The 25,484-nt window shown below is 39.4% G+C and overlaps 1 pseudogene; it reads left to right on the forward strand.

Moving 5' to 3' along the window:
• LOC114433608 (glypican-5-like) overlaps positions 1 to 25,484 on the forward strand; it is a 103,986-nt pseudogene that overhangs the window by 42,560 nt on the left and 35,942 nt on the right.

Genomic DNA, 25,484 nt, shown 5'->3' on the forward strand with positions numbered 1-25,484 from the left:
TTTTCACCTAGGCCATGATCACTCCCTAAACTTAATCAAATATTCTTGTAGTCTCTTCTTAATCTTGCAGGGTGTGGAAGCAATAAAACAGAACAGCCCAGAATAAAAGTAAGCAGTGAGGGAAAGAGAAACAATCACTGTCAAACCTGTGTGTAAATCCTGCTTCCACAGGCCTATTCAACATTTTGATTGCAGACTTTTGTTGGCTTTGTACCTGCTGGTAAACATGCTAATAAAAAATAACACACTAACAAACTTTTTGTTTGCAAAATAATAATTTTGAACTGTTTTGATTTGAGATTGGCATCAATGGAAACAGTGATTCTTCATTTCCATTGTTTAATCTGCCTACATGATTGTTAATGTAGTTCGTGTGGTGTTTGCTTCACTGCCATTGGAGCACGCTGACTTTCTTTTATTGTCTACAGCTCTACGAAACTTGGTGCCAATGAATTGTAATTGTAATTAATCTGTCTCTTCATAAGGGCAGGTCCCAACATCTCTGTACAGCAGTGCAAGTACAGGTACCTGACACAAAATGCCCATTACCCACCAACCAACCAGCAGCCCACATTAATTATCGCTGCCACCCCTCAAACAGCTCTGTCTGGCTAATTCCACAGTGTCTACCTGGCACAAGTCAATACTACATTAAGGCTCAGGGCTTCCTAGTAATTGGAACAAACATGGCAGCAGTGATGTTTGGAGCTAAATCTTTGCCAGAGGCACAGTTCACTGCTGTCTTATTATCCTCTTTGTCACAGCTCACACAGTATTGGTAGACAGGTAGAAATACACACACCATACCATAACACACAGCATCTCTGTGAAAGTTCTGTCGATTAATTTATCTGAATCATAAATAAAACAAGCTGACTACAAATGAACATAAACATACACTATGTCACCAAAAGTAAATAGACAAGTCTGTTTTTTTTTGGTTAATAAACCAATGGAAGATGTTCCTGTTCCTGTTTCCAGACTTACGGTTCCAAACCTTTCCTTCTTTGACTAGTTGTTGCAGTTTAGGAGCACATGAGTTTGGAGCTTTGGATTACTGTGGTGCAAAGAAATGAACTGACCTCAGGGCCACCTGATGCTGCAGACACGTGGTGCCATGGTTTCCATAGTGTATCTACTGTACAAACCCTGATGTATTATTTAATCAGATTGCTGCTGTGTCCACACACTGTGGGTATTGTTTTCTTATTATCATATTAACTCCGGGTTATTGTAGCAAGCAGATGTTTATTTGAAGTATTATTGTTGACTTTCACACATTAAGCCACATATGTTCCCCATTGTCTTGACTGAAGTAATTTCTGTCCTCCTGAGCTTAAGTGCGCAGGCATCTTTTGAAGTGGCGAGTTCTCACCGGTCCTCTCTGTGCTTGGCAATGAGCCAGAAGGACTTTTGTTTCCTCAGTGACAACTGGAAGGCAGGTATTGCCTTCTAGCCTACTAACCGCAGGCATGCTTTGTTTCTCACTCAGCCAACCATGGAAAGTGTGCATGGTCTACCTCCTTCATCTCCCCAGCCGCGGTGCTCTTCTCTCCATAACATTTTGATGAAGGTGCTCTCAGGAAAAAAAAATATGTTTCTGCATTTCAACAGCCAGCTTTGTTTTTTTTTTGTTTTGTTTTTGCTGGAATTGTGTATAGAAAACAAAAATTGCATATCAGTTGGATAGAATAGTCTTTAATTCAGCATTTATAGCTTGTTGCTTTTATTGACGGACTACACAGCAAGAGTAAAACTGTGAACGTCTGCTTAAAATAACACAGTTTAGCACCTTAGTAATTATACATGTGAAGTCACAATTTAAAGACAGATGGTGTGACTTCCAATAATAAACATGTGTGCTTTGCTGTATCTCACGATTGATACCTCTTAACGTAGCAGAGGCATACTAATAGGCCTAAAACCATACAAGCAGATAAATGATTGTGCCAGTCATCAGTTAACAAGCAGCCTGATACACTACATGTTCAAAAATAAAGATATTCTAGCATTGTGATTGGTATATACAGATATAATAGGAAATGTAAATGAAGGTTAAGTGGAGATATTATGTAACAATGCTTCAAAGACTTGTACTTTGGCAACATGTTTTGTTACAGCATTTGCTTAAGCATTGTCACATTAGTGAAGATGCTTTCTTCACTTCCACAATTATTGAGCTCTCACGGCCATGGGATGAAACATCCTTTAAATAAAAACAACTAAATTTTCTACAAAATATGATGACTCACATTCAGCCAAACTGTAATCCATCTTCGTCATCATCCTTTTCAAAGTGATGCAGATCAGACAAAGCCAAGCTTTTAATCATTCTCTGTAGCCTGTATCTGTGTTTTATGCAGGACCATAGCAGTACGGTGCACTGCAGCAGTGACGTCTGAGGAGGAGTCATGCATCCTCCTGTGCTGTGATCAGAGTAAATTATTTTGACGTACCAAGAGAGGGCTCAGATTTCTTTGTTCCAGACGTGAGAGTTTTGCACTTACAGTACACCGTAGTTGAATAAGATTGGGATGAGAACTGAATGGGGTGATTGAAATTTTCAATCATGGGCCGAACAGCAGTATGAGCAGAGATGAGATGCAAACCAAGCGTTCCTTCGGGAAGAACGATATGGATTATAGGATCCTGCTGCTGGTCCACAGAGACACAGGCAATCACTCAGCTGTTTGATATCGCCTTGTAGGTTGTGCTTGATGCTACTGTGTGCTTTTTACCCTGAAGAATATGATGACTATGATCAATGTTTTTTATCTCTTGCACCTTCTTAAGGAGCAGACCTTTATTTTCTAGTGTTGCAACCCCCGAGGGTCTTTGTGCTGCATTTCCAGCCCTGCAGCATGTTACAAGAGATTGTATGCATTTCACGTTATGGATCCCAGTGGCATAATGAAATACATTTTGTATCGAATGCAAGATGAGTTGCTGGTATATGTGTGTGTGTGTGTGTGTATATATATATATATATATATATATGTGTGTGTATGTGTGTTCATGGTTATCTATTAGCCTTCTACATTTAATTGCATTAAATTCATGCATGCATCTAGTTTTCACAACATGAAACTATTTTTGTAATAGCCTGCATGTTTTTTTATACAGATGTGCGGCCACACATCTGCATAGAGAAAAAAAAACATGCAAGAAGGGGAAGGATTATGCACAGATGGCTCTGATGTAATCTCCGCAATATGCCGTCAATCATGACGCTTCGAAAGAAGGAAAAGACTGCAGTAAAGGTCATGGAGAGGTGGATTATCAAAAGGCTACAAGTGCACATGAACACTGTAATCTTTCTTCAATATTGATTTTCATTTTTTTTGTTACTTCCATTTTTTTTTAAACAGGTGAACCCTTAAGAAGTTATAGTAGACCAGGCTCAGTGAGGACAATGTTTGTTCCGAACCCTACACACACAATCGCAATCTCTGCATGTGTGGTTGGGGATTAAACAAAGCTGGAGGCAGGTGGATCGTAGCTCCAGTATACACAGTTCAGCTGCAGCTTAGTTCCGACACATCAGCCTCCAGCCGCAGGTGCCTGCTGAATCCAGCAAACGGGACCTCGACTTTTAACACTTATGTCACGGCTGATCAGGAAGTTTAGATACACACAAGAGGTCACACTGCAGAATGTCTGTTGAACATGCATTAAAAAATACAGATGTCTTCCAGAACATGAAAAGCGTTTGTGCTTGTGAATGAAGACTTTTCAGAAGATGGGTTCAAATGTGTGTAGCAGAGGTCACCAGACTGATATTATATACAGCTGTACCTCTTAACAAAATGGAAAGTTATTTATGTATCTAGAGTTACACAGATAACATGATGAAAACATAATTTAAATGTTGACTTACTTTACAATGAAGCTGCCAGTCAGACAAGGTGAGAGGACAGGAGCCGCAACAAAAAAATGGAAGAGACTATTAAGAAACGTAGCAGTGATAAAACACCAGCTAATCATGAAGGGCAAAAAAGAACTCATTGAATGGCAGCTGTATTTTCCTAAAACTAATCACACTAGGAGCTCAGATTAGGAGGTAATTAACATTAAAATTACATCTCTCCAACCTACGTAGATACCCTGACTAAATTTGAACCTCCACTGCTTCCTATTTTACGTATTTATGCTTGTTTTCTCCTTGCTTGATGATCACATCCAATTTCCCAGTTGCCACAAAACGCTTCATTTTATCTACTGGTTGTGACAGTCACATGCAGCGGACACCTTGGTGGTCTTCTCCATCAGACCTGCTGTGAATGAACAAAGAGCTCAGATTGTTCGGCAATGAGTGACTTTTCCTTGATCTATGAGTTTGAGTAAATGTTATGCTGGAGATTGAGATGTGAGGGAGTTGTGTTCAATCACTGGTTGCCACGGTCAGTGGTATTATAGCAGACAGGCTGCACTGACGCTAAAGAGTGAGGTGTCCTTGAGATGAACTGGAGCCTATTACCAAGCTATAACAACAATGAACCAGGATTAATGCTGCATATTGAAGCACCGAGGTGCACATAATAAATTAACACTTGTGTATCCTATACTGTTTTCACACTGTTGTTTAATAGTTCCATTTGATGTATGGTCTTTATAACCACATGTGTTTGCAGCCTTAATGCTGCAGTACACACACACACACACACTCTCATGTGCAGAGAGTCATGTTTCACCTCACCTCACAAATCCCGCTTTAACCCCTGGGTATGCCTACAAATGAATTATGCCATCACTTGTGTGTGAGTTCAGAATATTTATCATCTTTTAGTATTGCTCCCCATGAGAAGTAGAGATAATAGATTGGATTTGATTCAGTGTGAGCTCTTCGGGTTTCCACTTCCAACACATTGCTAGTTTATTTCTCAGTGGTGGAAGAAGGCAGTAAGTAAATTTTATTTGTATAGTGTGCTTCATGCTTCCAAAAAATATCAAAAAGTAGTGCACAGCATGAAAACAGCAAGTATAGTACAGTTTGTACAGCACTAGAAAGAGAGCATGAGAGAAATGATTTAGAAATATATAAAAAAAACTAAATTATGACATGAAATGAATAGGACAGACTTATCTATACATGTTTTAATATGGTACGGACTCAGCTAACCTGACAGTGAGGAGGAGGCGATTTCATAGTGCTGGAGCTAAAACTGCAAAAAGCACAGTCCCCCTTTGTTTGGAGCCTAGACTGTGGGATATTTAAGAACAATTAGTCAGAACATTTGAGTCATCTTGGTACAGAGATGTAAGGGGGTACCATGCCATGAAAGCCTTTAAATGTGTGATCAGAAGGATTCTCAATTGAATTTGAAAGCATGCAGGAGGCTGATGTAAGCAGGCCAGAGTGGGAAAAGTACGTTTTCTTCATATGGTGTTTGTCGTAAGCCTGGTTTACCACTGTCAGAACCATTTGAGGTAGTAATACAATTAAAGCAACATTACAAGCAACAATCCGTCAGTAAGGAGCGAGAAGTAAGGAAAATACTCTCTCCTTCTGCAAGAACCTTTAGAACAAACCTGTTTTTTGACTGCATTCCTTTAAATGAAATATCATCCAGCAAAGTTTAGAAGTTGACCCAGAGAGTTCAGCTGTAATGTCCTCTCATCTGTGCTGTCTTGGCAGCACAGTCCGGTAGCGTGTCTTCTGCTGAGCGGTGAACTGGAATACTGGAAGTTGTACAGCTTCCAGGTTCTGTGTATTAGACCAAACAGTACTAGGATGCTGTGGGTATCAGAACACTGCTTCTCTGGTTCCAATACGGCTGGGCCCTCAACCTTGGCCCTCAGTAGGGCTAATGATGGCTAGAAAAATTCACGTTAAATCCATTATGACTTTATAATTGTTGCTTTATTGCCAGATTTTACCTTTGCCTGCTTTAGCTAGAACATCCAATTAAACAGGAACAAATTATTCCAAGAACAAAATGTGTTTTCTAATGAGTTAATGTAAACAACATTATGCCTTTTGTTTAGACAAACCTGGTAGCTTTTTTTTTTTTTATAAATGGATACTTTTTTTTACATTGTGCCCAATTAGCATGTACAATAACTTGATTACATTAAATTTTATATTAAAAAATGATTTTAAAGGAAAAAAGTTTTCAGCTGCTCTCTGCATAGTACTTCTTATATTAAGATGGTGCTTATAGACCCTTCTGCCCTCTTTTTACAGCTACACCCTCCGTGTGGTCGGCAATGGAATCAAAGCTCAGAGTGCCAACCCCGAAGTGAAAGTGAAGGGAGGAGACCCTGTAATAAATCAGATCATTGACAAACTGAAGCACATCAACCAGGTGAGTTACTCTCATGATTTCTTCATCTTTGTGTGTCTTCCTTCCTCAAAGTCTATATTTCTGCCCTTTGTTCTGTCAGACATATGGTGACTGTCTCCTCGGGCAGTCTGCTAATTCCCCATGCCTCTTTGTTGGTTTATGGAACATTAGGTGGCTCTTGTTAGCTGCTTGTAAAGCTGAAGCCCTTTACTCGTTTTTTTTCCTTTTAAATCTCAACAAAATGATTCCTTTAGATCATCTTTCATATTACCAGTAAGTACCGGCTCATAGAAAACTAGCCTCAAATGCAAAACGATTTCTAGGCAACGCATGAAAAAAAAATCAATGGCTACACGTTTAGAAACCCATTTGATCTGGTTTGTGTGTCTTCATATTTACAAAATTCTTTTTCTGCTCTTTGTCAAAATCAATGTAGCTTTTCTATCGGCCCGTCTGCTTTTGCACACGTTTGTGCTGCTGTGGCTCCTTTCAGTGTTGTTTATCTGTCTGGATGATGAGATTAGAGCAGTTTACAGGAGCACTTTCTCTTCTGTGGCTTCAATAACAGCTGCTCTAGCTGCCTTCGGTTTGTTGCACGGCAGCAGCGGCAGCAGCAGCTTCACATGTCTGTTGCTTTGGTTTCCCAAGTGGCAGGCTGAAGGCCAGGTCATCTCTCTTGACCTCATGTTGGCACCCCCCTCCCTGACTAATTCACACCATCTGTGGGATGTCAGAACACATAAATCTATATCATAACCATCTGAGAGCCTCTGATCAGCCTCATTCACTGTGTATAGGCAGGTTTATGGTGTTTCTTTTTGTTGTTTGCATCCTAAACATGCTTCTGCGTCCTGCGTTTCTGTGTGTGTGTAGATTTTGTGTCCCCGGGGAAAGATGTTTCATGAGCTTGAATACTCAGAAACTGTTTATCTGCTGCTTATGATTTACTGTAAGTATGATGAAACAGATCATGATCATCAGCTCAGCACAGATTATGAGTGCTTACATAATTCAGGCTGAGAGAATGTTTTTTTTTTTTTTTTTTTACACGGTTTGTGTATTTTATTCCACATTTTCTCTTCGTCATCTGTGTGGCGGTCACATCCTTTAATGATCCAACTCAATTGATCAAGGGAGTGAGATTTGCTCATTGATCCCTTGAAACATACCACTATCAATTAGCAAGATTTAACGGTATCAGCTTAAAGACATGTACATGACACATACAGTATATCTGAGGACAACACATTGGTACATTTGATTCGGCATAATTAATTAGATAGCGGAAAGAAATATCTTCCTCATTCAGTGGAGCTGTGTTTCAGGCTGCTTGGTGAACTCTTCTTTTTTACTTGAGGGAAATATCTGTCAGCTAAATGCTCCACTGTGTTCACCAGCTTCTCATTAACTGTTCCTTGTTTGGTGCTGAGCAGAAGGTGTCCTTTTGTGCGCTTTTTACCTGAGTACACCTGTCTGCTGCAGCTGCAAATGTTGTCATAGAGGAAAAAGACGGTTCTCTTATCATTTTCTGCGTTTTCACCAACAGGTGTGAAAGAGAACACATAAGCACCTGAACCATTGTTAATAGAAAAATATTGATCTTAGCTGTGTACAATACAAACATCTCTCTTAATTTGACTGACAGGGTTAATACCTTCAACTATTTGTATTAATTGTAAGCAACAAAGTCTTTTACCATCATAATTAAAATAAAACTTTGAATTTGAATTCTTTAATTGCTTTGCTGTGTTTTAAATGGAATAAATAGCACGGCATCACGACATTTAATATGTAGCTTATTATTAGTTTACTGAAAACCACTCACTGTGGCATTTTATTTTAGATAATATATAAAAGAAAAGGTTTTGTTGACATATAATAAGCATGGTTATTAATAAATGATCAACCAACAATCTCTCAATACCGACTCAATCATTAAGATGTATGTAAACACAGTCATTAAAGACATCATGTATAGTTTTTAACATAGCACCTCAGCTGGTGTTATTTATGGCAGGAACAGTTGGTTGGTTAGGCAGTCATTGAGTGATTCCACCACTTTGGTTTGGACTGAAACATCTCATCAGCTGTATATATATATTGATTATCATGACATTTCCCACCTGCAGGCCTGAAGGCCCTTGAGGCTAAATCTTAATGACTTTGGTGATCCCATAACTCCAGCTCCACAATGAGGTTGCAATTTGTGGTTTTAAATGAGATGTTTTGACAGCTATTGGGTGCATTGTCATAAATTGTGGTGTAAACATTCCTGTCCTCCTCTAGCTAAAATAACCCCCTTTTCACACCAAAAACCCTAATAGGATGATGGCAAATGTCCTTGATGAATTGATTCACGGTATTTTTCAGCTCCTATCAGCCCGTGTTGGTAACTTCAAAGTTCCATCTGTCTTTGTTAAAGCAGCATTTGAATGTTGACCTCCATTGCTCTGTGACATTCCTCACATACCAGGAGAAAAAACTGATGCTAGAATGCTGGTGTGTTTTTTGCACTAAAAACACTGCTGCCCTATGTAGCCTCAGAGCTGCTACCATGTCCAGGGCTGTGACTACAGGGAAGGCACAGTCTGACTGACCCAAGACGTAACCACTGCATACACTGATCCATACATCTGTTCCAGAAAAGCTGAAAGGTTTTGTGTCTGTCCTTGTTCAAACCTGGTTCTCGGCTTGAATATAATTGCATCAGAACTTACACCAGTGTAAGGTTACAGCAGTGTGAATTTCTGACCAGTACATATGATGTAAGAATGTTATAGTAGAAATCTAACTTCATGCTTTAGCTGTGACATTCTTCAGCAAAGATTCTACAGTAATCTCAACTGCAGTGATAAAGAAATAGAAACATACTAATTCTAAATAATGACAACAAAGTGAAGATATAGTTCTAATTAGTTCCAGAGAACATACACAACAAACAGATCAAATGTCAGGATGACAGTGTGTCTAAAAATGAAAGAATAACCGACAAAATATTAGAAAGCGTCATAATCAACAACATTTAAAAATTGCTTCAAGTCTGGAGAAATGATTCTTGTGTTTATTATAATATTTTTCTAATAATTGGTTTTAAATATTTAAGCTTGAAATAGTGCACAGGTTTTTACATCTCCTTCAGACAGCAGACTATGTGATGGTAATTCACTGCACACTTTGCAGACAATCGTGAGGCTGAAATCACCTCCAGCTTCAAGATTTCGCTCTTTGAATCAATTTACTGTTGTCCAGAAGTGACTTTGAAATGTGATGATAGTTCTGAGAGCAGTCTTACATGGAAAACAAGGGGCCCTTAAATGTGTGATTTTGGTTGTTAAAACCTACTTGAGTTGAAAAACAAGATTTGCTCTTCTGTACAAGTGCTGTTTGCCAAATCTTTATGCTCTGTGCCAGGTTTGCTTCCAGCGTGTGCAGAAGAAAGAAAAGTAAAGATACTGTGATGATGCAAAGGGATCAATTCAAAAATGAACTTTGCATTTTTTTTGTAATGATGATGGTAACCATCAGCAGCAGATCAGTCAGCTGTAAGCTATTGCATTGCTTTTTTGTTTGGGTTTAATGGGAACTGAAGATGCAAATAACCAAAAATTAATTGTACATCTGCAGTGCACTGGAGCCAGTTTTACACTCAATCACCGGGTCAAACTCATGCACAAAGCGAAGGGCTTTGTTGTACTGATTGTAAGCATCATACTGTTGAATAATACGCTCAATAACAAAATAATTTATTATAATATGCTTTGCTTTTCTCATTTTTCCACATTAGAAATTGTGTTACATCAAGATTTTAATGTTTCCCCCCTAAATCCACTAAAAATCAGCACTGATGTAGACTTAGTCAGTTTTAATCCTTTTATAGCTTTAAACTTCAGCAACTTCTTGTTGTGCTGGTCATGTCTCTACATGGTTCTACTGGTGTTTAGGTGCATTCAAGGGCTTGAAGAGAGGAAACTGATCTTGCAGTACCATTTGGTGGATAATCCACGTTTATATGTGGTTGAGGACCTCAGTGGGTCACATGACTATGGCTCAATACTTACCTGTGTGGTTATTCTGAAGCTCAGGTGTGTCTTACAACTGGTTAAAGACTATGAGACTGCTGGGAAGCTGTGGTGCTGGGACTGGCTAACATCCCATTGTTTTTACTGCACTAAGTGTGACTTGCGGTGAAACTTTCTGGGTATAGCTGGAAGCATGTGTATGTGGCAGAAGGATTACGCCTCTGTGATGTAGCTGCTTGGAGGAGCAGCGAAACATCTTTAAGAAACCAAAGAAATAATCATTAAGAAAGTCCAGCTACCTTGCTTGAATGTAAATGACCTGAATGATTGAGAATCGGTGTAGGTCGTCTGACATATTGTTATGATTTATATTAAAAAAAACACCAATTTAATGTAAGAAGAGTTGGTAGATTCAGAGGTCTAGTTGTCAAATTGAATTTTCATTTGATATTTGTATTGTAGAACTATAATAAATTTGATTTTGTTGTACTCCTTTTGTAATGCATGAAAAGTGTCACTAAATACTGTGAATCTACGTTTCCTGTCTCTGAAGACATCTTCTTGGGGCAATAAGCATTACCATTCATAGCATCGAAAAAACCAATTGCCAGCCAAAGATATGTACATACATAAATTTAGTCAACCAGTGTCATCCAATCTGATGCAAAAAAAGGGCAATTATTTTATCACCTTGAGCAGAATCAGGCAGCAGGAGTGTAGCGTTAAAAGGTCTGCTCTAAAATCAGAGGAGAGTTCAGGTGAAGAAAAGAAGCCGATTGGTGTAAATTGTGAAACAGATGCGTTTTAACGTGTTAGAGACGTAAAACATTTATTAGAGAAAATGAAGAGAATCTATTAGAGGTTATTCTAACTGCAGCAATCATCAAGACTTTTACATTAATATCCTATGTGTTCTGCTGCTTAGTATTCTGTACACAGTGTATGAAGTTACCTTGAAGCTTCTGGCACAGGTCGTTAAATGAAACATGCACAGATAACTGTACTTTTTCTTGAAGAGGGATTATCTAGTAATTTAAAGAAAATGGTGCCAAGCAGGTTTAAGAGTTTGCTTTGCATGCGTGGGAGTAGAATTTACTTTTTTTTTTCTTTAATCAGAAAACTAAGTACTTAAACCTTTGATAATTGCATTTATTTGGATTTGTTTGATATCATGATTAAAACTTTTGAGTCAGTGGTGAAGGTGAAGTCTAACAAACGCTGCTGTGCCTGAGGATGACAGCCTTATTTTGGATTTTACATCTGATACGATTCATTTAGCAGCTTGTGTGTTCACAGTCCTTGAGTCTAGTTTGCATTATCATCTCACTGGGACTTGATTTGCAAATGGGTCTGATTGGCATCTCATTAGCTGTTGAATTGCGACACAAGTGTCTGAGTGTGTGTTTGACCTGGATTGTCATTTTGCATCAATTTTAAACTCACATATTTTATTCCTTTGCCGTGTTAAAGGTGTTGATTGCACATGTTATCAGGCGTGCTGTGTGTTTTTACACAACAGGGAGTATCAGGAAGTGGCAATCATGTAATTTACACACAATGTAGCTGTTTGAGATGCAAACTGGGACTTGAGAAGGAGTATGTGGGCCATGTTCAGATTTAAAATGCAGCCAGTGCTAAATGGCGGTCTTTGAAATCTGAATGTATGCATAGTGTGTGTGTGTGTGTGTGTGTGTGTTTAGTAGGGTTAATGGTGGCTCAGTTTATGACCAACAAAAACACCAATTACATATACCAGTGCACATACTCTGCACATGAGCGCCTGCGTACACCATGCAGCATATTACTCCAGTAAAACTGCTAAAGTGTCAGTGCACGTTATTAATATAATGAAACTTGCCCATGTGCATGTGTGCATGAATGCCACGTAAGTTACCTGAATGGCTCAAGAGGAAGAAGGAATGTATGTTGAAATATACATAGAGGTAAAAGGTGAAGTTTTATCACCTTTAAACACACCAATGTTGAGGGATAAGAATGATGTGTCCATGCAAATGTTGATTTTTCATGTTTTTCATCTATCAGAAATATTCTTCAGCATTTCCATTTATTCGCCCCTGACCTTGACTAACAAGAGTAAAGGGAGTTTCCCGTGGACCAAATGGAAATATGTGTATGATTACTATTCCACAGCCAAGACTGCAGTAAAAGAAAAAAAACACACAAAACAGCAATGCAGCTATTGACAAATTCATCATGCAATCTGAGTGTACAAACTCTAGATTTCATCATCTTGCTCATCAGCAGCTCTTTGCTATGAATTATTTGTTGGCTCCTCTCTTCCTTGCCCGTCCTCCCCTCTTGATGTGGTAAAACCCATCAAGAATCTATAAGTAGGCCCCCGTCCCTGTGTCTCTCAATCAAAATCAGGGGCAAGCAGCTCCTCACCCAGTCTGCAGGCTGAATTATTTACCAGTCATTGATGTGGTGGTTGACCAGCAGTTTTGCTTGTGAATTATTCATATCCTCCTTCTCCTCCTAGTCCAGCGGATTAACAGGGAGAATATATATTCACATTTTATTTGTTGTGCTCCTAAATTTGCATGCTACAGTGTAACTGTTATAAAAAGTCTAGTTAGTGAGCAAAGGCAGCCTTATTTATAACCATCAGCCAGGTCTCGAGATGTAAAAACACAACAAATAGGACACACAAATTCTCGTGTTTGTCTGATTAATTCCTGTTGGTGCCCAGCAACCAATAAAGTCACAAATGTCAGGACTCACTGCAAGCAAGGCTTAATTGGAAACAAATCCAAAAACCTACAGCGTAAGAATTTGTGTGTGTGTGTGTTTTTTTTAACCCACAATTATTGCATCACTCATTATACCCACAGGGTAAGTGCAGAAAATACAAACATTCAAAGACAAATCCAGCTTAGCTGCATACCTGTAGATAACTTTATCTTAAGTGACTGTGTGTGCTTATAGTTTGAGCAACAGCGGTGTAATCCTCTTTGTGTGATTGGTCATAAATTGTTGCTTTCCAGCCGTAAAGTATTGCACAATATTACAAAACACATTTGAATAATATTGTATATACTTGAAACATTATAACAGTCACCTCTCCTCTGAATTACCTTCATCATTATTTTGCCTTAACAGGGGAAACAGACAATAGACAAAATATGTGGATCTTATCTTGATGTCACAGAATTCATTCCATGATGCTGCGCCTCCCCTGGGATCTGTTGTGGTATAATTTGATATTTTAGAACCTGGAATGATCTGCATGGATAATGAAAGCAGTTTAATTGTTATGGTTCTTTAACTGGCATTACTTTAAGAAGTCCCTTTGGAAATCTGTGTGCTTCCTTATCTTCTTAGGACCCTAAACCCACTGGCTCCTACTGAAGATATGAGCCTTTAAAAAGAGGTCAATATATAGCTTTGTATTTTTTTCAAATCGAAAAAAAAAACATAGAGGTGCAATATGTTGCTGTGAAGTGTAAAAAGTTGTATAGTCTATTTATTATTTTTTTCCTGTGATTGATATGTTGGCAGAAACTCCTTGAATATTATATATATTGAGTCCCAGGATAGCAGGTTAATTTGAATGATGACATTACTTCAGACTTCACATTATATTCTAATTTCTATACTCCAGCCTCTCATTCACTGACCTGCTGCCTCTTTGCAGCCGCTGTGCTTGGTCTGGATAAACACACTGTCAGTGCTGCTGCTGCTGAGTGGGAGATGGAAAATGACAGTGTGTGTCTTGGGAGCCGACTTACATCTTGACACTTTTTTCCCCTCTGACTGGCAAATATGATCATTTTGAGTTCCCCCCTCCACCCCCCCAGCTCTTACCCGGTATTTACAGATAGTAGAAGTCTCTCAAAGAGAATACTAATGAGCCTAAATATCCGCACACAGCTTGATTCATCTCTTGGATCTCCAAAGGTGTGATGTGTGATTCATTTTGCTACACGACACCCCCCACCTCTTTAGGAAATGTAGCCCTTTCGATGATCAGAACAGAACAGTCTGAGGATGGATGTGTGCTTTTACTGACAGTTCATCTGAAACTTTGAATCTGTTCCAGGGCTTTTGGGGGCTATAGCTGTGCTTTTGTCTGTAGTCAGAGTGGTTGTGTAGGCTGGATAAATGATGATCCCCTTACATTTACAAGATGGAGTAACACGACAGTCACTTTGTTCCATTACTGTACAGATGCAGCTAAAGTAGGTAACTTAATGGTGTGAGGTCACAAAGTGGCAGCAGAGTATACGGCAGCACAAAGATTCAGTTTCCTGCTGAAACAATGGCAGGGTTTAATATTCTTCTAGACAGAGGATGAAAATAAAACCCAAAATGCACGCCAGACTTTAATTACTCCTTTTTTTTTAGTTTTACCTGCTGCAGTGTGTTTACTCCAGAGGCAGATGCCAATATGTGCTGCACTGTAGAGCCCTCAACCTTGAAGAAATAAACAGATAGTATAATTAAGTGGCACTTCGGGAAACACACGATAAATTCAGATGTGCATGCTTGGTATGCACAGCTGTAGTGTGTCTGCGTGTATGTTTTTGGGTAATGTTCTTTCTTCTGACTACCTGTGGGGAGAACCTCAGTCTCAGAAATGGGTGGAGTGTGATTTAATGCTCCGGTAGCGTTTTCCAGATGGCAGGAGTGTGAGAGGAGTGTGTGGGCTGGATGACTGGTGTCCTTGATGATGCTTCGGGCTTTCCTTTATGCAGCAGGCAGTGAAGATATCATGGAGCCATAGTGAGTCTGTGCCAGTGAATTTTTGATGCTGCCTTTTATTGTGTTCTGTTGCAGTTTCCAGTTCTGTGCAGTCAAAACAGCTAAACAATATACTGTGAATGCTGCCTGTCAGAATTCGCTCTCTGCGGTGCCGTGATGAAAGTTAAACCGGACCTCGGTTCCCATGCCAAATCTTTCGAGACGCCTCATGAACTGTAGCCTTTGTTGTGATTTTCTGTGCTGGTGGAGGAAGCAGCTGGTGTTACGAGGAAGTTTGTGATGTGTACAGTGGCGAGTTTTTAAAAGTTTATAAGATATATCAAGGTGACCAAGGCTGTTCCGAGATTGAGGATTCGAGGTGAGGCCAGAATGTATGAGTACAATAAATATAACTACTGACACACAGGCTGCACGGAGCCAAGAAAACATCAAGCTGATTCTTAGCAGCCAATATGTTTTCCATACCAGTCACTGTGCTAGCATTTTCTAAATGTTATCAATGTCAAAAAGGCTTGGGGGTCAATCCTTTTGCAGGTGTTGTGGTCATAATCCCGAGAATTGGACAGAGTGACATTTTGACCTCAGGATGATTCAAGAGAAAAGGGCCAGGGATCACCACAGTCATTAAAATTCAACCTCAGCACAGTGGCTGCTTGTACTAAATTTAATGAGAATCCATTCAGTATTGATACTCTGCAGCAACATAGTGAAAAACTACCACCAGGTATAACACATTACATAGTTACATTCATGCCAACAGAACATATGAGCAAATTGACCAATGTGGAAAAAGTATAGCTGCGAAAGTTTATGAAAAGATGGAGGGGATGGGATGATGGAGACACCACTAGCTGTTTGGTTTTCACTCAGTGTTAAGTTTCATTTCAGCCATGGAAACCTTAGTTTTTAATCACAGCTGGATTTGGTATAAAAAATGGCTAGTTAAGGTTAGCTGTTAAAGACGTTGTATACTTATAACACACACATGCATAACATTAAAAGCATTTAATAGAAGGGTTGGTTAAGTATTAGTTGGTTAATTATTAAAAAACATCTGTATTATAATTTTATGAATCTTGTAAACACTTGAAGATTCTGCAGTTGTGATTTTCAGTAAGTTCTAAATACATGTCTGGGTGTGTGGAGGCCGCTGCAATGTGCTTTTTCCTTATGATGTCAGAAGGGGGTAAGTTGTAGATACTGAAAACCCATTATATATACTTCACTGAATATGTTGAATATTACAATGAGGAGAGCCTATTTTTTTAAACTTGGTACTGCTAAATTGACTTTTTTGTATTTTTTTGAGGTTTTGTTTTTGACTAACTGCACCACAGTAAATGGTTTGCACAGGTTTTTACTCTCCTCTTCATCTTCTGCCATGCTCCTGTGTGGTTGTGGCAAAAATAGAGAGTGGAGTTATTTAACTACAGGAGTCCAAAATCACACAAAAGGAGCCTCGCCATTTTACTTGAGAGTGAAAATTGTCGCCACCATAACTCCTTCAGAGACAGAATCCATTAGCTGCACTCTGTGGGACCAGTTTTTTTCCATTTTAGTGTTCAAGTTGTGTGTATTGTAAGGAACCTTTGCATTGTAACAATTTAGCTATTCATGTTAAAGAAAATGTAAATGTGCCTGTATATCTAAGGGAAGGCTGGTGGGAAAAAAAGAACTAATTACCTGAAGTGTTGATTTGTATCACTTTAATGCTTCAAGTGTTATTTTAGATGTCTTTGATTTGTTACATCCAATTATTTAATAATTTAATGACCAAAAGCATTTTCATTTACAGTAAAGAGTTAACGCAACAGATTCATTACAATTAAACGGTAGCAGTTTACTCTTCTTCTTAGTTTATGATAAAATGTATGCATCATTCCTAGTTTATAGGTGGAGAACTGCTTAAACAGCCGATGGGAACATTACTCAACTTTTGCATGTGCCACAATTTTTATTTATGGTTATCAAATATTGATAATAAAGATCTGCACCTTAAAGCTATGAATTGTTGCAGGGTTACACAGTTACCAGTTTCTACCAGACTGTATCAGTATATTCAATTAGTGTCCAGGCAGCTTTGTTTGCAAAAGGAGTTATTGGTATTTTTGGTCATCACTCTCCCTCTCCACAAACACACACTGCAATAACAGCCAGAGGCTTGCCCAAGGGGGCCCACCCTGACTTTAAATGAATCAAAGCACCTGTCTCCCAGCCAGCGTCAGACAAAAACCCCATGTCGTTCACAGAAGAGAGGCTAATAACGCTGTTAGGCGATTCAGGCTCGCCTCATTGTTTGTCAGAAAGAAGAAGTGCGGCTGTTCGATACAATCGGACGCAGAGCAGTTACTCCCATGGCCCTGAAAAGCAAAGGAATCGACTGGCTTCCTGATTGACAGGCTCAGTCAGACATGACAGCGCTTTTGGAGCAAATGAGTTCACTGTGAAATATAATTAGCTATAAGGCTTGGTTAATTAATTAGTACTGTTTGATGCAAATCAAGTCATCCTGCAGTGATGTCACAAACCAAAAGCACATAATTGATTTTAACCTTGTGTGTAGACGTGCTTTTGTTTACACACAACCAACTCTTGGAATTAATGAAGCCCTTCTGGTTTCACATTTCTTATCTCCTTTTCATTGTCTATAAGAAAATGTTTATGTAATAATGTTAAAGGGCTATATATAAAGTTTTTATTGTACTGCCCAAAATGACAAAACCAATAATGTTAGTCTGTCTTTCAGTCTTCTCTGACTTCCCTGCTTTGCTGTGGCTCTCAGCCCACATAGCCCGTCACTTTCTTTTGAAGTATATTGAGGTGTAGAAAAGAAATCTTATGAATATATGTACATACTGTATCTTTATGAAAAAAACATCTTCAGAATTAAGGTTTGGTTCTGTGTTCTGGGGAAAAGAAGTTACATGGATTTGTTATGGTCAGCTTGAAATGAAATTCAGTGCTGTGGTCACAGTAATGGAAGAGCTGACGCAGTCTTGATAGTTTTTAGACAACAATAAAAATGGAAGGCACAGAGAAATATGATCCATCAGACCACACAGCTAGATTAGAATTCAGTTTTTGATGGTTTATTTTTGTTTTAATTAGTAATATGGAGTTCTTTTTTTAAGTAAAAGTCAATTTTCTCCCCCTCCCTAATATGGTCTTGTATAGCAACACTTTCAAGTTGGTGGCTGCATGAATGTCCATGTAGAACCTCATTCTCTCTCAATCCTCTCATGACATCATTCATGCCACACAAGGGCTTGTAATTATCCGTCTTATAGCTGTGATCTGGCAACAGTAAAAGTGCACATTGTTCAGTAAGATATCTGACTGAAGGTCACGTGTTCATTTATCTGTATATGTGGGAGAAAAGCATCTTTTTGTCTTTGAACCTTACAAACACATCCTCATTCGTGCTTTGTAACTTTCCCACTTCATGCTATGCATTAAAAAAGAGGAGTCTTAAAGCTTAGTTATTGGTTCCCATGTGTAGTCATTATTGCAATGTGCTGTTTCCTCTAAGAAAGTCTGCAGAGTTGACAGCATTTGAACTCCACATACTGGTGCTCCAACTCTTTGCACAAAGGTCAAATTCACTAAGACCACCAGACTACCAGGCTAATCGGAGGCGCCCATTATTCTACATAATGTGTATATAATAATAATTATATACACATTATAAACATAATTGCAAAAGAAACCATGCAAGTTATGCACATGGAGGGAGACCTTAGGTGGCATAAATACTATGTATTCTCCATTTTCTAACCTGATACATGCAGCACAGAGACCGCAGTCAGGCCCCGATATGTCCCAGCTCAGCCATGGCAGCAACCCTGACACCATCTCTCCCCTGCACTGAACCACAGCAGTAACTAATTAGCATAGACACTACCTTTCTGATCAACACAAAGCATTCTCTCTTGTTTCCAATGACGCACCATGAATTTAAATGAGCCAATTAGCGTATCCATTTCCCCTGGTGTCGAGTTCACAAAGTCTTTGATTGAGATTCTGCTGCACAGCAATACAGCAGAAAGTTTAGCTGCCCTGCAGGCCACTGCGGCCAAGAAAAAGGACGTCTCATGTCACTCATTCTGTGGATTCATTTAGGTGAAGGCGGTGTTTTTCAGGATAATATCATGATGCTATGAAAACAAGGGCTTTGTTTAAAGAAGTCAGTGTGTAGCTTTAGTCACAGAAATGATAAATCTTCACAATGACTGCACTACAACTAGCTTTATTTAGAGAACATAAGTGCAGACATTGTGTAGATTCATCATTTTTATGGCTGATTGGCAACATAATGAGCAGCTCTCTTGCTTTTTGTCATCTTTTATTTTCCTCTTCATTTTCTGCAAACATACCGTATTCTATGCCCTTGCCATAAGAGGACCTTGTTCTCTGTATCCTGCTGTGAATATTGAATGGGAATATGATACACACAAAATGCTTCTTGCAGTGTGGGCACAAACTCCGATTGATGTATAATTTTTGTGTCCCAGCTGTTGCAGGGGAAGTCCATCCCTAAACTGGGCTCGCTGGACCAGATAGAAACAGGAAGTGGAGATGCAGAGGGGCGTTACAGCGGGGACTGTGATGACGAGGACGGCTGCAGTGGTTCAGGAGGCGGTGAGGTCCGGAGGAAAGTTTCCAGAGTCTCCAAATGTAAGTCTCATTTTTTGTGATTCTGTTGATTAGTCAGCCAAATGACAATGTGAGTGAGAATGGGAGATTTTGAACATATGTATGTTTGGGCATATATTATTGCATTATTTATAGCCAGCTTCTAGTACTATCTTCTAGTACTACAGACCCAGTATATCTACACTGGATCTGTATTAGCTTCTAGCTGCTATTAAGTGTAGCTTGATATTTAGATCAAATGTTTAATTGTGATTTTTATCTCCATCACCTACCTTGTTGCTGCATTTAAAGAGAAAAACCTGTATTGAAGACATTGAAGAGAGTAGTGGCATAATGATATATTTTAAATAAGACTTGCACCTGTCTCCATTTTATGACAGCAATAATAATAGTCATTAAAGATAATAGTTGCTATGGGGACATTATTGCAATCAAGGCCTGTTACTTTAAAAATTATTGCTCCTCAGTGGATCAGTAACCTCTGATGAATCACAGCAGCCGAGCTCTCCTCTTCATTTTGTTACCTTCCACACTCTTTACTCAGCACACTGTTCCTCCTCTCCTCTCTCCTCTACTCTCCATCAAACATGCTAACAACCTGATTAATCACCTCTCTCATTTTGCCTATGGCGACAGCGGGGAAGGGGGGGTCATCCAAACAAGCCATTCTATCCGTGTAAATGTTTCCTCTCCTGCTTGTCAGTCTGACTTGAGGCTTCAGCAGCTCAGGCTCAGGGAAGCTGCTTAACAATCGCTCATCTGAGGCTGTAGGGAGGCACTGACATTTATCACCCATTACAGTAGAGCCGCCCTTTCCTTGTCATAGGCCACATCAGCCTGTCTCCCATATTTATGACCCACTGTCTGTTCTGACCTCTGTCGAGCATCTGTCCCCTGCTGCCTGACCCTCACGCAAACACTGAAGTTTCCCCTCCTGAGGCTGACCTCTGGTCAGTCCCTGCAGGATTTGCAGGTATAACCACAAAAGGTTTTTAATAACTTGGCTCATCTAATCCCCTGCCAACAATGGGTCAAGTGAAACAGTCTTATTCTACATAATATCATGCCATGGTGTATCAATGACACATTACTTTTAACAATTTTAATAGGTGTAGTGACTTTGGACATCAAGCAACAATTATTGTGTCGCATACATTAATTTGCATTTTAGGCTATTTGCATGTTATTTCATGCATTTAGAGGCCAAATTGATGTATTGGCTGATGTCACCTAAAGTGTCACCTGATCATTGATCAGTATAGTAACAAAAACCTAATGCAAGGAGGTAGTCTGTGGATGTGTAGTCTGTGGATGTGTAGTCTGCGTCATTGGTTTTTTTATCCAAGCCTTTTCTGTCTAAAAGTAGTGTAGTACTGTAGTTAACTGTAGATTCAGGGAAAAAAATACTTTTCCAATTTTCCTGCTGTCATTTAAAAATAATTAAAGTACTAATTATATCCACTCCAAGGAACAGTTTAAGTAAAACGTGTCATCTTACGCTGAATTCACCAGCCTGCAGTGCTCTCGGTTCACTTGGAAAAATAAGTTGTGCAAATTGATTTGATGTCTACTGACTTGTTGCCAAATGCTGTGGAGCTAGCACATTAGCGTTGTTCTCAATTCACTTATTTTGTTTCTGCTAGGGAGACGGTTCTGCAAAGCGGCTTATCTTTCACTTCAAAACAGAAGGAGGCAGAGACATCAATACAATGTTGAACTCAATAACCAGAAACAAATGATAAGACATTGATACAGGAGCAGGTAAAAGTTATATGCAGGTGAAATGAAACGGATCGGGGTAATGGTTTCTAACTGCATGCATGTCACAAAGCTGAGTGAAACATATGTGCGAGCATATTTGTGTAGTGTTATTTGTGCGTATATTTGTGTTTAGTCAAGCTGTGTAATACGCCTGTTTTCAGCTGCCATTTCATGGCAAGTGGTGCCAGTCAATCAAAGCAAAACAAGTACAGTGATAGAGAGCTTAAAGACCATGTATAATTTAATTCGATTTCTTCTTTCTCCTTTGTGTCTTTGATATTTATCAGCAGAACATGCTGGAGATAGATGAGCGCGATAAGGAAATCAAATGGGATCGGCTCAATACTGACAATGCAAGCCTGATTTAAGGGATTATCCTCATTATGCAGAATTACTGTGGTGTGAAAATGTTATGTGAGCTGTGAGTCCTTTCAGAAATCTCTGGGATTTTTGAATATTTAGCTATTGAAGTAAAGTACTGTTTACTTTACGTGTAACCCCACCCCCTGTGTGGTGTTATGAAAAAACAATCGCTAATCTGTTTTTGTGTGTGAGCACAGAATTATCGGAACCACACAGTGAAAACAAAAGATTGATTCACTTCAACCTGTTCAACACAGAGCCGCATGCAGTCGCTTCTCATAGCTCGTTGCATAACACCGACTCGGAGAACTCATAACAAAGTTTGGATCCAGGATGTGTTTTCTTCCCACATTAGGCTTTGTTGTTTCATCTGGTATACACCTGGCAGTTGGTTCAACAACAACAACACACACACATCTGTGTTTCTCTCCTTAATTAAATCAACTGAACATTTAACACTGACGAGCACCTCAATGTCAAAAAATATTGTAAGATCACAGTGTTGTGTGTTGCAGCCGGTTACAGAGCATGTAAAGCATCATAATTACTAATTATAATATACATAATTGGAATACTCATTAACAGGGGTTATAATGTATTCCCTGTCTGTGGCTGTGTGTGTGCTTTGTATTAGTGTAAAGCTCCTTTTATGTTTGTATCATACAAATTCAGATGTCTGTGTAATTAGACACCTTTACTCTCCCAAATAACAGCAGGGGGAGTAAATGTAACTTTGATATCTGGAGCTACATTTCTGTAAATAAAGGTGAAGAGTCTCGAGCAATCGGGGTGAGACTAATCACTGCAGCAGCTCCTCTTTATGATTGAGCCTGATGAGATAATTATACACCTGCTTTAGTCGTATAAAAAAAACCTTGCATAGCTCAGCTTTCAATATAATAAATCTCACTTTGCCATTTTAGCCATTTGGCTATTAATCACTACACAGTGATGGGAGAACAAACAGGAATACAGCCATCCTCGAGCAGCCCTGTGCAGCTGGGCTGTTTGGCAGGTGTGAAGTTTTACATGATCACAATTGCAGGTATCGAGGTCATGATGTGGATTTGGCGTGTCATTTTATGAAGAACCTCCACTCCCATCTCTGTCGCTACATCTAACCATCATTTTACATTATTAACCCTTTCCACCCGTTTCTTTAAAACTTAAAATATGCCATGCTCTTCAGGCACAATTACATGAATTAGAATTAAGATCAGGACTGTCCAACCTTATTTTCCTTTTGGTTTAATGAGAGCTAAATTGACTAAACTGTACATTTGTACATTTGTTTATTTTTTTAGCTATTTGGTACCTCTCTCTGACCCAAAATGCACCATTTCCATGATCTATTTTATCATCATAACACACATGACCTACTATGTTCATGCCATAAAAATACGCTTCACAGGTTTGCAGACCCAAATAATGACAGACAATTTTTGAAGTTTTCTGGGTCTGCCAGGTTCCCAAAATATTGTGAATCCTGCTGAGATTTTTACCTTCACTTTTCCACACTCACTGAATGACTACTGATACTGCCGGGTGGGTGGCTATACTGACTCATAACGCTGAATTGAAAACCGTTTGCACCTGGCAATGTCCCGCTCAACTGCATCTGCAGAAAGGGCAGACACTCAGCACTTGCCAAAAATGTTTTTGTCTTCTCTTTATGGTCCATTTTTTGTGCTTCATTGGACGCCACCATGAACCCTGCTGCTGATTTTTGGTCTTGGTTTGGTGAACAGAGCTTGACGTCATTATAGGGTTGTTATTAGCTCATTTACTTTTGCTTTTTCCCTTCTACTCAGCTGAATGTCTGTTGATCTTATCTTAGTGTCATTGGAAGGGTAGAATATATGAGCTTTCTGCTAACATTACTGAACACTTGATGATTTGTAAATCCTGTGGTCACTTGGCCCTTAGAGACCCCTGTAATGTTTATATTTCACTGGATAAGGGAAAACTCCACTGCCCTCCCTGTGGCTATGCCAGTAGCAGAGCTAACAAAAGGTCATATCTATACTAGTTAGTAGCTTGTTACAAGATGTTCAAACTTTTCTTCAACTTTAGGTTATTCAATACTAATCTTAGAGTCCTGCGACCTGTCAACAATGCCTGCAGTGTAAAATATCAGAAAGCTTTTTCATATCTCAACCCCTAACAGGCAGCCTGAGGCCTCTTATCTGGCCCAGCATAGGCTAGCTGCGGAGACTGTGACTGTGTGCACCACATGGCAAAAAGACATCCGTCAGACACAGTGGCAGCAGGAGAGACACAAATCAATTTCTTGCCAGTAAGCACAATGTGAGGAAGAGGAGAGGCTCTTTTAGCATGAGTCTTAATAACTAATGTTCAATGTAGTGTTGTGTATGTATGTAGAACTCTTCCAATGTTGGGTGTTAGAGGATCATGAGCACAACACATTTCCATTGTAATTGACAGTGTTGAATATCTTCCAGTTCTAAGTGAGAGATCTGAGTGATGGGGAATTGCATGCAGAAACTTTGTCGAACACACTAATGGGGCGATCACATGGAGCAGCTCAGATTTTTCCTACTGGGCCCTGTAGTAACTGTAATAGGCCGTGCCTATTAGGAAGATCTTTATCCTCATTACAATGTGAGATCAAATTAGGTCACCTGCTGTGGCTGCTGCCCTCCTCTGCACCAGTAATAATGAGATCAAAATCGTTTACAGCTCTGTGTCTCATAAGCTTTTGACCATTGAGCTTCACTGTGTGGACTCCTAGGTTGCCTCATTATGACTCTATTAAATTAACCTACTGAACTAATAACAGAAGTGATCAGTCAAGCTCTCAAGTCTCAGGAATTCACAGTGCAGATGCCTTTAGTTTGTGACAGTTTAACCATGAAATATAGTGTCTACATTATCACTACCTTATCCCATCGTGTGCTTGGTATTCATGGAACTTTATTCTGCGCTGACCTTGCTGTAAATCAGGAGGTTGTTGGTCAGATTGTGTTGACTGTGACAGGTGTCAAGGAGCTGTCATACAACAAGGTTTAAATTTAGGGCTTGGTCTGTAGGCCTCCATAAATAAATGTGTTGGAGAAAGAATAACACAAATATTAAGATCCAAGCGGATCAAAAGCCACACTGGCATAACCATTGTGAACCTTTCACCATTGAAGCAGCAAAATTTAAGCAGCGCCGTATTAAAGTGATGCATCATAAATGAGCCAGACTCCCAGGCTGACTGCGTAACACAAGGGAGGAGAGCGCTGATCATGAAAGATCTTGACAAGAGACCAACTACTGTCCAACATGGAAACTCCTGTCAGGCGCCGGAGCCTTGAAGCTGAAGGGACGCATGTGTCACGTACAAGAGCGAAGCTCAGCAGGGGATTGGAACAACACCAGAGGCCCGAAGCAGCAGCGACTGAAGACAAAGCTGTCACTGTACGACTGTTAGCTGAAACAGATGACCCTGAACACGGTCTGAAGAAGTGGTGGCAGAAGTACTCAGATCACACAACACTGCACTGTGGAAATACAAGTAAAAGACTTGTAATGAGAATATAGTGTAATTAATTTATATGAAAGTTCATAGACCCCTGTGAATGTCATACAGTGTAATACATTTGTGATTTATGCTTCTTATAACACAGCAACTAACATAAGAAATTAAAAATGAAAAATACTTTTATCACTGTATCCA

This window comes from Parambassis ranga, chromosome 3 (genome assembly GCF_900634625.1).
Source record: "Parambassis ranga chromosome 3, fParRan2.1, whole genome shotgun sequence".
NCBI classification, from domain to species: Eukaryota; Metazoa; Chordata; class Actinopteri; family Ambassidae; genus Parambassis; species Parambassis ranga.